Below are 16,008 nucleotides of genomic sequence, written 5' to 3'. Positions count from 1 at the left end.
CCGCCTACAGAACAGAGCACATTCGGTTCGGAGGCAACAACTAGTTTCAGCGAGTGGCAAACGCAATCGCCAAACGGAAGCAGGTAGAAGAAGGAAAAAGTTTGTTTATACAGACTGCTTTGGTGGCAAAACCAGCCACCGTAAAACATGGCACTTTTCAGGGCCATTAAACCTTTCAAAGAAGAGTTATTGAAAGTTTTTCACCATACCAATGCATTCTAAAGTGACATAATATGACATATAAAATAAACTGATTTATTTTGTTTATGCTTGTTCTTGAACTTATTGGTGGTTGGGGTCTTTTAAATTGATCATTCAGTTTTCACAAACCCATGCATGGTTCCCGAATTGAAAGTGGCTTCAAATTACAACACATTGTATGCAGGATGGCATTCACGAATTTGCTCGGTAGCAAGAACTGCTTTCTTTGGTTGATAACTGATGTTGAAAATTGACTGACGTTATATCTGCATTGTATAGAAACATAACTAAGGAGCAACATGATGAGCTATGTATTTCCTGCTGCTCTGTTCTTATTTTAAAGGACTTTAATCCGAAGGTCATCCGTCCCTGTATTTACTGTTGGTTTTTCAGAACGCTTATAGCTCGCTTATTTCTCGACGGATCGTAGAGTTCGTCTCCAAAACCTCGGTTCTTTTTCATGTTTTATTTACTTTGTTTGCGGAAACTACAAATCTTACAATTCATTCGTCTCCGAAACACGGAAACAGTTTAAGGTACGGTAATGTGCTCAATAGTGAAATATATGATAGTGAATGAGCTGATGACCACCTATGCAGCCATCATTTTGATTGTACGATATGTGCATACGCCGAAAGATGCCCGGCGTTGAACATTTAATAAGTACAAAGTCTTCGGAAAAAAATCAAAAATCAACTATAAGACAGTGAGAAAAAATTGAGAAAGTTTGTAAAAAAAAACGCAAAAACATAACACCAAAGATTCTTTTCAGAACCCCCAACATGTTCATCAAGGGGGTCTTCGTAGCCACTTGGTTACGCGTTCGCTTACTAAGCGATCGATCGTGAGTTCAAACTCAGGGCCCTCAATTGACCATCTTTGTGTTGTTATAGAATAACTACATCCACGCAACCATCATCAGCTATGGAGATCGATCCACGGTGGAACAAAGATCGATTCATCCATACAACTGCTCTGCTCTGCAAGAAACATCGGGCTGCTGTTCTATAAATAACCCAACAATGATCAATATCAACTGTCTCCGCTGTCCGGTCTGCTGAACAATGGAAGAACAGATAGAATACCCTTACGCCTAAATGGCTACTACAGTGTAATTTACCATAATGTAATGGAACAGGGAATCTAACGCCTAAATGGCTACAACTTCTACTGTGTAATTTACAATTTATAGAAACATAAACATATGTACATGTACACGATAAAAAAAAACCCGTCTCTGTTCAAGATAAAATGCTAATGAGCCTGATAAATAAATAAATGGGATAAAAAAAAACATGTTCATAAAGAGTGAACAGTAAACTAATCCATTTTTCAGGTAGATAAGTAGGTATTCACGTAGGTGAAGAAAATAAAACAATATATTTAAAATATATATTTAGCAAAAGCTGTCCCTTTTGTATAGTCCTACGTCACTCCGGTTATGTCCCCGACATTACCCACCCGTCTTTTTTTTTATTTTGATGAAAATTGTATTGTGGTTTATTTTTTTTATTGAAGAGGCCAAATTGGCCAAACCGAAGAAGTGGAAAATTTACCAGTCTTGCTTTACTGCAGACAAGCTATTAACTGAATAGATAAAATAGTGATCAATTGGCAAGGATTCAATTTTCTCCAAAGCGTGATAGATTGCAGCCATTTCCGGAGTGTACGCATCTTAATCTATAATAGATACTGAAGTTTTCATTAAATATGCCAAAACCAGTTGAGTCATTAATGTATGATCCATTAATAAAAAACATTTTATCAGAACTTACTTCGCGAAATATCGACGAAAACATCCGTGGGATAACCACAAAACGTGTATGTTCTGGAATACCATGTATGTCTTGAGGCATGGTTAAATTGAAATTTGTGAACGGAACTCAACTCATAAGGTGGTGAACCTTGACTCTGGATTTTGTTGAAGAAATTCTTCGAAATTGTCAGCTACCAACGGATTCATAATTTTACAGTGAATAAGATATCTGTATAATAGTTCTGTAAATCGAAGAGGCAGAAGAAGTACTCCAGCCAGAACTTTAAGACCTGAGTCGATTGCATGCAACGCAAAGCAATACGCAAGCAACGATAGTATCCGAGTCTTAGCTGCCGTTCGGAAGTAAAAACTACCATACTCGAGGACCAATAATATCGTTGTTTTGTACAAACGAGTGGGTTATTGTTTTGCCGAATAAATGAAGCGGAAATTTTGCGGGTTTGTGTTTTCTAGAAAAAACTACTATCTCCGTTTTCTCCGTAGAGAATTCGATACCCAGCTTGATAACCCATGCGGAAAAATTGTCCAAAGTATCGTGTAATGGTCTTTGCAGATCCGCGGAGAAAGATCCCCTGATGGAAATCACTCCATCATCTACAAGTTGTCGTAGCGTGCAATGTCCCGAAATGCAATTGTCGATATCATTAACATAAAAGTTGTATAATAGGGGCTCAAACATGAACCTTGGGGAAGGCCCATATAGGTTAGTCGAAAAACTGCCAAATTCCCATGAGCAAAACTCATTTGTTTTTCTGGCAGCAAATTATGCAAATAACTATTTAAAGTAGGCGAGAGTCCACAATTATGATAATATATCAATAGATACAGAATCAAAAGCCCCATTGATATCTAAGAAGATCGGAGCCATTTGTTCTTCACGAGCAAATGTTATTTGAATTTCAGACGATAACAACGCTAGATTATCATTCGTTCTCAAATTGCGTATCTGGAAGCAAAGTGTTCGTTTTAACCCACCAAACGAAAAAGAATAATTTTCTCCAGCAATTTACGAATGCAGAATAGCATTGCGATTGGCCTATATCAATTGTGGTCGCAGACTGGCTTGTTGTGTTTTCGTATGGCTATAACTCCAATTTGTCTCCAGTCATGCGGAACAATGTTTGGCTCCAGAAATTTGTCAAACAAATTCAGCATACCTCTTTTAACAGAATCGGGAAGATTCTTCCATATATTTAACATTATATTGTCTACTCCAGGAGCAAATGAGAATTCTACTTTCAATGGTAGATGGATCAATGGTTTTTCATATTCGTTTCGAAGCGGAATATCACGTACGATGTTTTGTACTGGGACGGAATCTGGGCAAACCTTCCTCGCAAAACTGTAGATTCAACGATCAGAGTACTCATCACTTTCGTTATTGTGGCTCCGACCTTGCATTTTGCTAGTCGTTTCCCAAAGAGAGCTCATAGCGGCCTGTCTCGATAGGCCATTGACGTACTCACGCCAGTACCCACGTTTTTTTGCTCCAGTCAAATTCTTAAGTTTTCATTCCAGGGCAATGTAAGTTCGGAAACAGTCCATCGTCCCGTGTTTTCTGAATTCCTTGAACGCAGTCGATTTTTCATGATAAACTTTGGAGCACTCTTTATCCCACCATGGCGATGGAAAACCGCGTCGAAATTGAGTGGTAGGAACACACATTGTTTGGGCTTGAAGAGCGCTCTCAAAAATCAGGCCAGAAATGAAATCATATTCTCCGTGGAGAGGTAATGCATGAACCGAGTCAATAGATTCAGAGATTATTTCTTTCACATGGATATGAGTCATTGGCAATATAATGTATAGGAAGATGAGTTATGGATTACCTTCCATACGCAATCCAATAATAAAGAAAGAAGCAAATGGATAGGTTTAGAACAATATCTCGTGCAGGGGGGTTTGCTATCCTAGTAGCCACCCCAGAGTCGTCATGTTGAAATTATCGCACAGATCAGATCCTTGTTCATGAGGCACAAGGATCATCATATAGTGATCCCCAACCCATTCCATGCGAATTGAAATCACCCAAAATTGAACGAGGACCTGGCAACGCTTCGACAATAGCTCTCAGCTGTTGACGGTAAACTGTAGTTCTAGGAGAAATATTAATTGAAGCAATACAGAGGTCTATGCCATTGATTTTTTGTCTGGCAGTCAACAACCTTAATTCCTGTCATCGGAGGGAAAGACCTTCTAAGACCTACCTCTCTTAATGAGGTAATCGTTATAATCAACCAATTGGATTCTAAGAAAGCATCTGAATCAGACTCTATGCCAGTGTCATTCATCAAAAAACATCATGAGTTTTTCTCGTCACTGCTGGTAGACGTATTTAATGAAATTATCTATACTGGCCAATTCCAGGGCTGCCTTAAAATTGCTCGTGTAGTGCCCATCTATAAGTCAGGTGATCCGAAGAACATGAATAATTACAGACCTATATCCACATTATCTATAATGGATAAAATACTAGAAAAACTTATTGTGTTCAGGATTGTGGAATTCATCACTCATAATCGTATATTATACAACCACCAATATGGGTTTAGGCAAGGTTCTAGTACGTTGACTGCGTGTAATTGAAGAGATTTATGAGGCTAAATAAAAAACATGTTGGATCGATACGGTGGATCATCAGCTACTTATTAAGAAGATGGAAGCATATGGTATGAGAGGGAATGTCGGGAATTTATTGGAAAGCTATCTTACAAACCGTTGTCAATTTGTAACAATTGGAGATTGCTGTAGCACGTTACGACACATCTCAACTGGAGTACCGCAAGGAAGCAATTTGGGCCCTATATTATTTTTGCTCTACATTAACGACCTAGCAAAACTAAAGCTTCATGGTAAATTGCGACTCTTTGCCGATGACACCGCTGCCTTTTATCCCGGTACAGATACTGGAACTATCCGTAATCATATCAAAGAAGACCTGGAAACATTGTTGGAGTTCTTCAACGAAAATGTATTGTCCCTAAATCTAATGAAAACGAAGTACATGATGATACACAGTCCTAGGAGAAGTATTCCTGATCATACTCCAATCACGATTCCTGGCCATGATTTGGAAGAAGTCTCTCAGTACGAATTCTTAGGACTAACCTTAGATTGCACTATGCGATGGACTGCACATATCAATTCGTTGAAAAGGAAAGTTGGCTCCTTGTGCGATTTGTTACGGAAAATTTCGCCGTTTATGCCACAATTATGCCTAAAAAAACATGTATTTTGGATTAGTTCATTCCCAACTGCAGTATCTCGTGGCAAACTGGGGTTCTGCTAGCAAATCAAATCTGCGAGAGTTGCAAGTTCTACAAAACCGATGCTTAAAAGTTGTTCTGCGGAAACCGTTCTTGTATCCCACCGCTAACTTGTACTCAAACATAAATGATTCACTGCTTCCAGTAAAAGCACTTCATGAATTGCAAATCTTGGAACAAATGCAAAAAATCATCAGTGACCCTTCATTACATCATAATACAGTTTTACGAAGAGGTAATTTGACACGAGTAACCAGACAAGCCGGAAATTTTGCTGTAATTAGGTCAAACACGGAACTAGGGAAGAAAAGGTTTACCTATCTAGGAACCAAGTTGTACAACAACCTTACGGAACAGATAAAAAGTATTCGCCGTATTAAAACTTTCAAAGCCCTCGTTCGTACCAAGCTGAAACAGAACGTTCTGAGATATATTTGACGCTCCTGGTCTTGTGGTTGTATTTGAAGGCATTCGACATCGTTTTCTCGATGTGAAATGCTTTTGTTCTACTCGAGTAATTCTTCCCGTGAACAACAATCTGTGATGTAGTATCCTGACGCAGCGATCAAGCGGGAAACTTAACGGTCCCTGGAGCAGCATCCCGACACCAAGCGGAAAACAGATTTTGTAAGGTAAAAGACTGGTATATGTCTGGCCGAAGCCAGTGATACTGCGCGCCTAATGTAGCCTAAACAGTTCTAGAACTCCCTCGATCATGCCTCGTCCACGCAATGTACATCATCCGTCAAAAACTTCAGTTCTGCCGGAGCATTTTTTCACGCGGACAACGAACACGATTGAAGACTTCCATCCTTGACCATGCCTCTTCTGTGCCACTGACACCGCCCAACCTGCAACTAGGTCATCTGCTGATGCATCTTCGTGATACAATTCCGTCCTCTATACGCCGTGGACATCTGTCGGTTGTACTGCTTCCTGGCGCGAAGGCCAAGCGGAACTCCCATTTTTGCCAGGAAACATCTCAACTGCAATCACTTCCTGCTTATGAAAACCGCACATCCGTAGCTGTCAACCGATGCGCCAAGTCATCCTCCCTCATTATCATCTTTTTGACCGACCATAGTCTCATAGATTGTCATTTTAAACATAAATATTGGAAACAGTTGAATTTGTGTTATGAATTAGTTTTTGAATTAACTATAAAATAGGATAGTGTGCTTCCTTTAAAGGGATTTGTTCTCACTGGAAGCGTATAATTTGTTGTAATCTATCTTAAATAAAGTGCTATTGATAAAAAAAAAATGGATTCTATAAAAGGAGTGGCATTTTCGGATCCCCAATAATACACCACCATACGTGTCATTACGATCTAGACGAATTATGTTGAAATCGTTGAAGTTCAATTCGTTCTCTAGGGAAAACCACGGCTCAGAACGGACGAATGAATCACACTTGAAATTATGAATTAACAATTTGAACGTGTCTAATTTAGACAACAGGCTTCTGCAGTTACACTGTAGAACAGTGATTGAATACTTGGCCTGTTGTGAGGATTATCCATCGAAAGATACAAACTGCCGAGAGTAAGCATACAATGAGGGCCTTAAGAGGCTCACTAACGCTTAGAGCATTCAAAATGCTATCGACAAGAACGTTTTCACGCCAACATCCCAGTTTGAGACTGTTGTTCAGATTGCGAAAATTGTGTTTTATTGTTAGAATTAGTTTGAAAGTTTGGTTCAAGGACTTTGGATAGTAAGAGGTACTGAGGGCCTCTGTCTAAAAGAGAAAGCGCGTAGCGCAGCAGGTACTGGCCTCTGTTGAATTGCCCCACGTTTCATCGAAATTGACGTGCTAGTTTGGGGGGTCACTAAAATAAATATAAAGTTATGATTTCAATTAAATCGTCTTCGTCTGTTATCGATCGTGAATGTGCGAGGAAAAACAATTTCGGAAGAAAGCATTTTTTAGGCATGACGAAGTTTACCGGATCTGCTAACTACTTTACATATTATTCACAAATTTGTGAAATTGAATAATTCATAAGTCTCAATGTTATTTTCTTTCAAAAAAAGCGTTTCTTGATAATTACTAAATGAATATGAAAAAGGAACACAATTTGCACTGTAATTGTTTATTTCACAGAACATTCTAACACCGCTCAGCTGCACTTGAAAGTGTTCCTTGCAATATCCCCGCAGCGGCGAATTTTCGCGAGAGTGAGAAAAACGCTAACGAGCGCGCGAGAGATTCAAAAGACGGAGCAACGGTTGTAATCCTGTTTGAACAACACCAGCGAGACAGGAAAAATCAAACGACACGCCACTCTCAGCTGTCATTTCCAGTTGTATGGCAGATTTTCACTGACACAGACATCGGCAGAAAAGGTGAAATGAAAAGATAAATAGCAAGAATCGGAAACCGGGAGAGGGGTGGGCATTTTCATCGTAAGGTGCAAACGGCCGGATTCGGTTGTGATGGATGGTTTTAATGTGTTTTCATGAATTCTTTATAGTGTAAGGATATGAATTTCAGTGGTTTGCGGAAGAAAATTTGGGTCAACGAGTGAAGTGCGAATCATGTGCGAGCACGAGTGAAGTCAATCAAAATCCTTGAAAAAGTTACGTGCATGAAGCCCATGAAACGGATTGTTACATCGAGAGTATTTAAATTCAAACCGATTGTTGTTGTTGATAATCGTGTTCTCAGAAGCCCAAATAAGTATTCTTGAGAGAGAAGAAAATCGATTCAGGTGATGGTATAATGCTGTAGAAGGAAGTGAAAAGGGATACACAACACAAAATTTGTACCCGGATGTGATTTCCACCAGGAGTTTGTGAACGAGGTCACGTTTTCCGACATAAAGGAAGTGAGATCGACCCTACCTGTGGAACAAATTTTCATCGGTCGAATAAAAAAGGTAAAGTCGCATAGCATAGCAATAAATTTTCCTGGCATAGAAACGAACGGGCAAAGGGCAGAAAAAAAACACGAGAGATAAGGAATAGAGGGGAAATTGGAGAGAAAAAGTTTCTTGTACCAACTGATTGCGAGGAAATAAAAATGTTAGGAGCAAAGTGGTGGTGATTTTTTGGCACTTGTATAAATGGCTTTAAGTTTGTATCTGCTCGTACGCAGCGTGGTGTGGTATTCATTGCTTTTTCATCCGGTATCTTTTCAGGCAAACAAATGTTGCCTCTCGTGTAGATATGACCATGGTTTGTCATAAAAACAATTGTGATAAAAAATAATGGAATAGAGAAATGTTTATGACTGCGCAAAAATATTATTTTTGTATTCTTTTTGTCGGAAATCAATGAAGACTTCGAATATTGTTCCAATGAAATCTTTGTGGTCGACTTCGAGACCATTTTTGAAAATCATATCAACCGAAGAGCCTGTTAAGGGACGAACGTATGATATTTACTCGATCCATGTTTACATAGATACAACAACAAACCAATGCATTAAGTTTGAGTAATAATTAACATATGATTTGTTATTCGTGAAACCTACACACATTTTTTCTATTGAGGGTGTAACTCCAAGTTCGACTTTTACACCAAACGGCACCACTTGCTTGTGCGTTGTCGTGTATCAATCTCATTTACACTAGGGGTAGTGGGGGCAAATTGAACATAGGGAGCAAAGTGAAAGCAAAGTTACCTGCTTGTTTGATAGTATAACTATTGACTATTGACACCGTACGGATAGTCACCTATGTTTGAAGAATTTAATGTACCTAATATACCTCATCACATTCTGCTCTTGAAAAGGTTCCTTTTGTAGTTTTGACCCTGGAAAAATATGCCACTCCAACTAAACCAAACCTCATTTTGCGGAACGTTATGTGTTTCTTACAACGATTTTGTATGCATCAGAAAATTTAAATTAAGACTCTAGGTGAATAGACCAAACTTATTTCATCTACTACATCGAATATGATTTGAACAAATTTGGACGAAAAAACGCATAAATCTATCATATTTAGCTTGATATGTGCAAGTGACCACTTTACCTCCAAGCAAAAAAAGATCGATTTTTCGCCTTTCTTTCTAATGATGAAAAATGTATTATTTTGAATTTTTATGGTAAAGCCGTATGCTATCTTGAACAACAATGATTGAACTATAGCATTCTAAGAAAAACGGGAAGTGTAGCGGTATGTAGACGCTGGAAATGAGCATATTCCTTAGGGTGACCACTATGCCCCCACTTCCCCTATATGAAACTGTTATTCGATAGCTGTCAAAATATAGAGCTACAAATTACAAAGGAACATCTCTCTAACTATTGCTAGTTACCATTCGTTTTTTTTTTCGTTGAATTTCAATTCCCAAATATTTTGCATACTGTACTGAAGTAGAGTATGCATTGTACTTAATTAATTTTTATTTATAATATTCAAACGAATAATTTCATAATTATCTATTGAGGCTATCTTCCCGATATCTTGTAATACTCACATGGATCTCGAATATGAGGATTACATTCGAAGAAAATACATTTATTTTTGTTCAGCTTTTCTTCGAGGTAAAATGGCATTACAATGGATATCAATAAACCAAAAAAAAATTAAAACTTTTGAGTCTTTAACGAATTTGTTGAATTAAGAATAGCAACTAGTTAATCAGTAACATTCCTTCAATGGCACTAACGTTCCAAAAGGAATAATGATATCAGCGAACTTAATATGATATCAATTTCCAGATCTGAGCTGCCTCAACTTCCAGAAAGCTGATTTCGCTGCATTAAATCAAGCAATATCTCAAGTGGACTGGGAATTTCTGGAAACAATCGAGGACATGGACGCTGCCGTTGCCAGGTTTACCGATATTATTACTCGTATCATCGCTGATTGCGTACCAGCGTGGAGGGCTGCACAGAAACCAGTTTGGGGTAATAGAAGGTTGAGAGAACTTAAGAGGTTGAGATCCTCTGCTCTCCGGCGTTTTTGTAGGCTGCGCTGTCCACTTGTTAAACAAGAGCTGAACCGGAGGAGCAATGAGTACCGCTTGTATAATCGTTTCCAATATAAGCAGTATACGAGGCGGATGCAGAGAAATCTCCGTAGAAACCCAAAGCTGTTCTGGTATTTCGTCAACAGCAAGAGAATGGAAGAAGGATTACCCATAAACATGTTTTTGGTAAACCGCTCGGCTAACACTGCAATCGAGAAATGCAATCTTTTCGCTGCCCACTTCAAGCGAGCATTCAATGGCAGTACGTCCTCCGAAATGCAAGTTGCTACTGCCGTTAGAGACACTCGACTCAACGCATAGAATTTCGACATCTTTCGAGTTAGCAGTTAGGTTGTGGAGGCAGCGATCCGTAAATTAAAGTATTCTACGACCCCCGGGCCGGACGGTATTCCTTCTTGTGTGCCGAAAAAATGCGCTTCGTGCCTCGGTCCTCTTCGACACCTCTCTACACAAGAGCACGTTTCCCTCGGTATGAAGGAGTCAATAATGTTCCCAGTGCACAAGAAAGGAGATAAACGGAACATAGAAAACTACCGAGGAATCACATCACTTTGCGCCTGCTCGAAAGTTTTCGAAATCATCGTCAATGATGCTGTGTTTTCCTGTTGCAAGAACTATCTATCACAAGATCAGCATGGATTCTTCCCAAAAAGGTCAGTCGCTACCAATTTGGTCGACTTTGTTTCTTTCTGTCTGCGCAGCATGGAGCAAGGCACTCAGGTGGACGCAGTGTACACAGACCTTAAGGCTGCTTTCGACCGTGTCGATCACAAAATCCTGATGGCAAGGCTGAACAAACTAGGCATTTCCTCGAGATTCACGATATGGTTGAACTCTTATCAAACAGATCGGTGGATGTGTGTCAAAATTGGATCTGCGCAATCTGCGAGTTTCTCCAATCTTTCGGGAGTACCTCAAGAAAGCAACCTAGGCCCACTGTTGTAATCATTGTTCATCAACGAAGTGTCCTTACTACTTCCATCTGGCTGCCGCTTATTTTACGCCGATGATGTGAAAATATATATGATTATCAGGAACGCTCTTGATTGCATTAGACTTCAGAACATGGTCGACTGTTTTGAAGAATGGTGCTCAAGAAATATAATGTCGCTCAGCATCACGAAATGCAGTACCATTTCGTTCCATCGTAAGCTAAAGGCAATTGTGTTTGGCTACTCAATCTGTGGCCAAGTTCTGTCGCGAGTAAGCCATATCCGAGACCTTAGAGTGACACTCGATAATGCACTCAGCTTTCGACTACACTTCAGTGAAATAATCGCTAAAGCCAACACTCCACACTGTCTCCGATCTCTCTACTGCTCCCTAGTTCGATCCATACTGGAGCTTAGCGCAGTTGTATGGTGCCCATTTCAAGCAAATTGGATTTCAAGAATTGAGTCTGTTCAACGGAAATTCGTACGACATGCTCTCTGGAACCTTCCGTGGCGGGATCCTCTAAACTTGCCACCATACGAGGCGCGTTGTCAACTTTTGGGACTGGATACGCTGGAAAGAAGGCGTTTCAACGCTCAAGCTATGTTTGTCGCTAAACTTTTGACCGGAGGGATCGACTGCCCTGCACTGTTGACACAAATCAATATTTATGCGCCTGAACGTACTCTTCGTGTCAGAAACTTCCTGTATCTCGAAGGACGCAGTATGAACTATGCGTTGCATATTCCTGTCCATTTCATATCAGTCCGTTTCAACGAAGTTTTCGACTTTTTTGATTTCAATATCTCATCGAACACCTTTTATAGACGACTCATTCATAGATGACTTATTCTGTATTTTGTATCGTTTTTATTTCGTATGACCAAAGCTTTGATGTAGTTGTGACGTTTAGTTTTAAATAATCATTCAGACCAAATGTGAGTCAGATGATTCAAAGAAATAAATAAATAAATAAATTATCCACAGTATTACAGTATAGCCTGTAAGCATTATCAAACGTAAAATTTTCGAAGATTATCTATGACCTTGGTCGAATCACGTGTTGAAACCATCGTGAATATACAAAACTTTAACTTTGTTACCATATATTGACGACATTTAATGGTTGATATGAATCTAAATACTATAGAAATAAAATGAATTACCACGACCGAAACTTGCTTTTAAGTGCGTAGAATAAACGAACATCATCACTTTTGTGGTTCTGAGCTCTAATGTAGGTGTCGCATGAGCTGATTCAGCTTTGCGTAAATTCGTCAATTAAGAAATGTTCGAGTTGTAAGCATTCGAATTCTTTCATTTTTTTTTTGCATGTTCCGTGTTTAGGTTTTCAATTTACCCCCCATATATTAAAGGGTGTGTCACATCAAATTGCATCACGGAAAAAACGCTGTAGAAATTCGCCCAGTAGACCGATCCTTTTGAAAATTTTAGACAGTAAAATAAAAACTATTAAACAACTTTTGGCATTTTCTTTTTATTCATACTTCGACCCCAAGCCCGTATGCTCGCACCTTCCTCTTTACCCCGTCCATAAGGTTCTGTACAACGTCAGGTTGTAGTTTTTTTTTTGAACAGAAATCCATTTTCTCTTGAAGTCCGCCTCCGATTTGACAACTTTTGGGTTCTTCCGGAGGGCCTGCTTCATAATCGCCCAATATTTCTCTATTGGGCGAAGCTCCGGCGCGTTGGGCGGGTTCATTTCCTTTGGCACGAAGGTGACCCCGTTGGCTTCGTACCATTCCAACACGTCCTTTGAATAGTGGCACGAAGCGAGATCCGGCCAGAAGATGGTCGGGCCCTCGTGCTGCTTCAATAGTGGTAGTAAGCGCTTCTGTAGGCACTCCTTAAGGTAAACCTGCCCGTTTACCGTGTCGGTCATCACGAAGGGGGCGCTCCGCTTTCCGCAAGAGCAGATCGCTTGCCACACTATGTACTTTTTGGCAAACTTGGATAGTTTCTGCTTGCGAATCTCCTCCGGAACGCTGAAATTGTCCTCTGCGGAGAAGAACAACAGGCCCGGCAGCTGACGAAAGTCCGCTTTGACGTAGGTTTCGTCGTCCATTATCAGGCAATGCGGCTTCGTCAGCATTTCGGTGTACAGCTTCCGGGCTCGCGTCTTCCCCACCATGTTTTGCCTTTCGTCGAATGAACTTGACAAATTCAGCTTATTGGCGACATCCCGGACCGAACTTCTCGGATCACATCTAAACTGCTTAACTACGCGCTTGTGATCTTTTTCACTGACGGAGCATCCATCCGTTCTTCACCTTCCGGTCGATGGTTAGGTTCTCGAAGTATCGTTTTAGTACTCTGCTGACCGTGGATTGGACGATTCCCAGCATCTTACCGATGTCCCGATGTGACAACTCCGGATTCTCGAAATGAGTGCACAGGATTAATTCACGACGTTCTTTTTCGTTCGACGACATTTTTCCAAATTTACGAAAAATTGACAGTGAAGCATAGCCAACGTGATCTATACACTCTTATCTGATTATAAGCGAAAGCTGAAGATATAATTCCTAAAAATTAAATTTCTACAGCGTTTTTTCCGTGATGCAATTTGATGTGACACACCCTTTAGGTTAGACGTAGTCCCACGTCAAAAAAATTTCCGACAAAATGGCTAACGTTTGAAGGAAAAATCATTTATCATGTATTTTATGACGATTTCAATTGTTTTGTTAAATAGTAAAATCGAAAAATTATAATTTTTATTTGTTCATACGATAGGGGGATGGATAAAGATTTATTCACATCAAATTTGGTAAACATCGGTCCAGTAGAACTTGCGATAGCACGAACCTGCAGAAAGACGTGAGCCAATGTTCCGGAAATGGCGAAAAATTCGTTCGTAAACTAATGGGGATGGAGGTACTGTTCGTTTTGTTACCATTTCTAGCTTCTGGAAAATACAGTAGTTACATGGTCGGTGTTAAATCAGACCGGACCATGTGACATTTTTATGATTTCGAGAAAAACGAACATAAAGTATAATGCTCTGCAATTTTCGAAGCATTTAATTTTTTCGTTCATTATTGTTCAAAGAAATGTTAGCTACTCTATAGCAATACTGTGATGGATGATAGTTGTAACAAAACATCAAGTATCATACCAAAAAAGGCAGTTATTTGGCTACCTATACGTACGTGGTCCACTCTGACTGAACTAAATGAAGCATTTTTTTAAGAGTTGATTCACTATGACTGAACAATTTCGAAATACTTCTCAATCAATTTACAGTTGTGAGTAAAAAGTTTGAAAATTTGAAAATTAGAGCGAGAAGGATTCTGAGTTTGGAACTGCATAAACATTTGTTTGCGTAAAAAAGTCCTGCGGTATTTTTTTTTTAATTTTGATTTGTTCATAAAATTAGAAAATCAGTTACAATCATCTGTATTAAGTCAAACATGCGCCGTTTTGTTCGATGTCTTGTTCCCAACGAGATGCCAACTTCATAATACCGACCACGACCGTTTGCGCTTCACGTTGTCGTAAGTGACCCACTTTTCATCGCCAGTCACCATCCGCTTCAGAAACGGGTCGATTTTGTTGCGATTCAGCAGCGATTCACATGCGTCGATACGGTCAAAGATGTTTTTTTGCGTCAACGTGTGTGGCACCCATACATCGAGCTTCATTGTGAATCCAAGCTTCTTCAAATGGTTTATAACGGTTTGATGACTTATCCCCAGCTCTTGACCGATGCTACGGCTGCTACTATGCCGGTCTTTCTCGGCTCATTCGGCGATTTTGTCGCAATTTTCGACGTCAGGCCTTCCGGAGCGTGGCGCATCTTCGACGACCTCTACACCAGAACAAAAACGTTGAAACCATCGTTGTGCGGTGGAAATGGAAACTGTATCGGGTCCATAAACTGCACAAATTTTATTGGCAGCTTGAGATGCATTTTTGCCTTTGTCATAGTAGTACTGTAAAATATGTCGGATTTTCTCTTTATTTTGCTCCATATTTGCGACATTATAACTCACGAACGACTTAACCAAACAAAACACTGTCAAGGATTATATTATAGCAAAAATACCTTTCCAACAAGCTATAGTATGACTCGATACAATGGATACAACTAGAACTACGCGCTTACAACGACACCTCGCGGAAATACCGCAGGACTTTTCTGACAGCCTTATATATACTGAACTGATCAACATGAAAATTGGTATGTAGGGGTTTTTGGGGCCGGGGAAGGTTTTCGTGATAGTATGAGATCCCTCCCCCCTCTATAACGGGGGGTACCATACAAATTAAACACAAATTTTTACTTTACTCGGGAATTATTCAAGCAAATGAGACGAAATTTGGCATATGGAGGGTTTAGGGTGCAACAAATGATTCTATGGTGGTTAGACTCTCCAGCCCCCCCCCCTCTCTAAGGGGCCATACAAATGAAACACAAGTTTCTGCATTGCTCAAAAATTAATCAAGCAAATTAAACCAAATTTGGCATGTGGAGGTTTTAGGGCGCAATAAATGTTTTTATGGTGGTCAGATACTCCTCCCCCCTCTCTTAGGGGGGCTGCCATACAAATGAAATACAAATTTCTGCATTACACGAGAATTAATCAACAAATGAAACTAAATTAGGCATATTGAGGTTTTAAGGTACAATAAATGTTTCTATGATGATTAGACTCTCCACCCCCTTCTCTAAGAGGGACTGCCATACAAATGAAACACAAATTTCTGCATGACTCGAGAATTAATCAAGCAAATGAAACCAAATTTGGCATGTGAAGGTTTTAGGGTGCAATGAATGTTTCTCTGATGGTTAGACTCTCACCTATCTCCCTAAGGGGGAGCTGCCATTCAAATGACAGATTGAAATGACATTTTCTGCATAATT

The 16,008-nt window shown here is 39.7% G+C and overlaps 1 protein-coding gene across 3 annotated transcripts in view; it reads left to right on the top strand.

Annotated features, from left to right (window-relative positions):
- LOC129765439 (uncharacterized) overlaps window positions 1-16,008 on the top strand; it is a 73,610-nt gene that overhangs the window by 10,623 nt on the left and 46,979 nt on the right. Inside the window, exon 2 of one of the 3 annotated variants that reach the window (XM_055765764.1) lies at window positions 7,721-8,125. The exons of 1 other annotated variant lie outside the window; for it this stretch is intronic. The gene's annotated coding sequence lies outside the window, so the exon portion shown is untranslated. Of the gene's footprint in view, window positions 1-7,350; window positions 8,126-16,008 lie in introns of all 3 variants that reach the window. One more of the 3 variants, XM_055765763.1, reaches the window with a different exon arrangement.

This window comes from Toxorhynchites rutilus, chromosome 2, assembly GCF_029784135.1.
Source record: "Toxorhynchites rutilus septentrionalis strain SRP chromosome 2, ASM2978413v1, whole genome shotgun sequence".
NCBI classification, from domain to species: Eukaryota; Metazoa; Arthropoda; class Insecta; order Diptera; family Culicidae; genus Toxorhynchites; species Toxorhynchites rutilus.
This window is presented reverse-complemented; position numbering and strand designations above follow the sequence as displayed.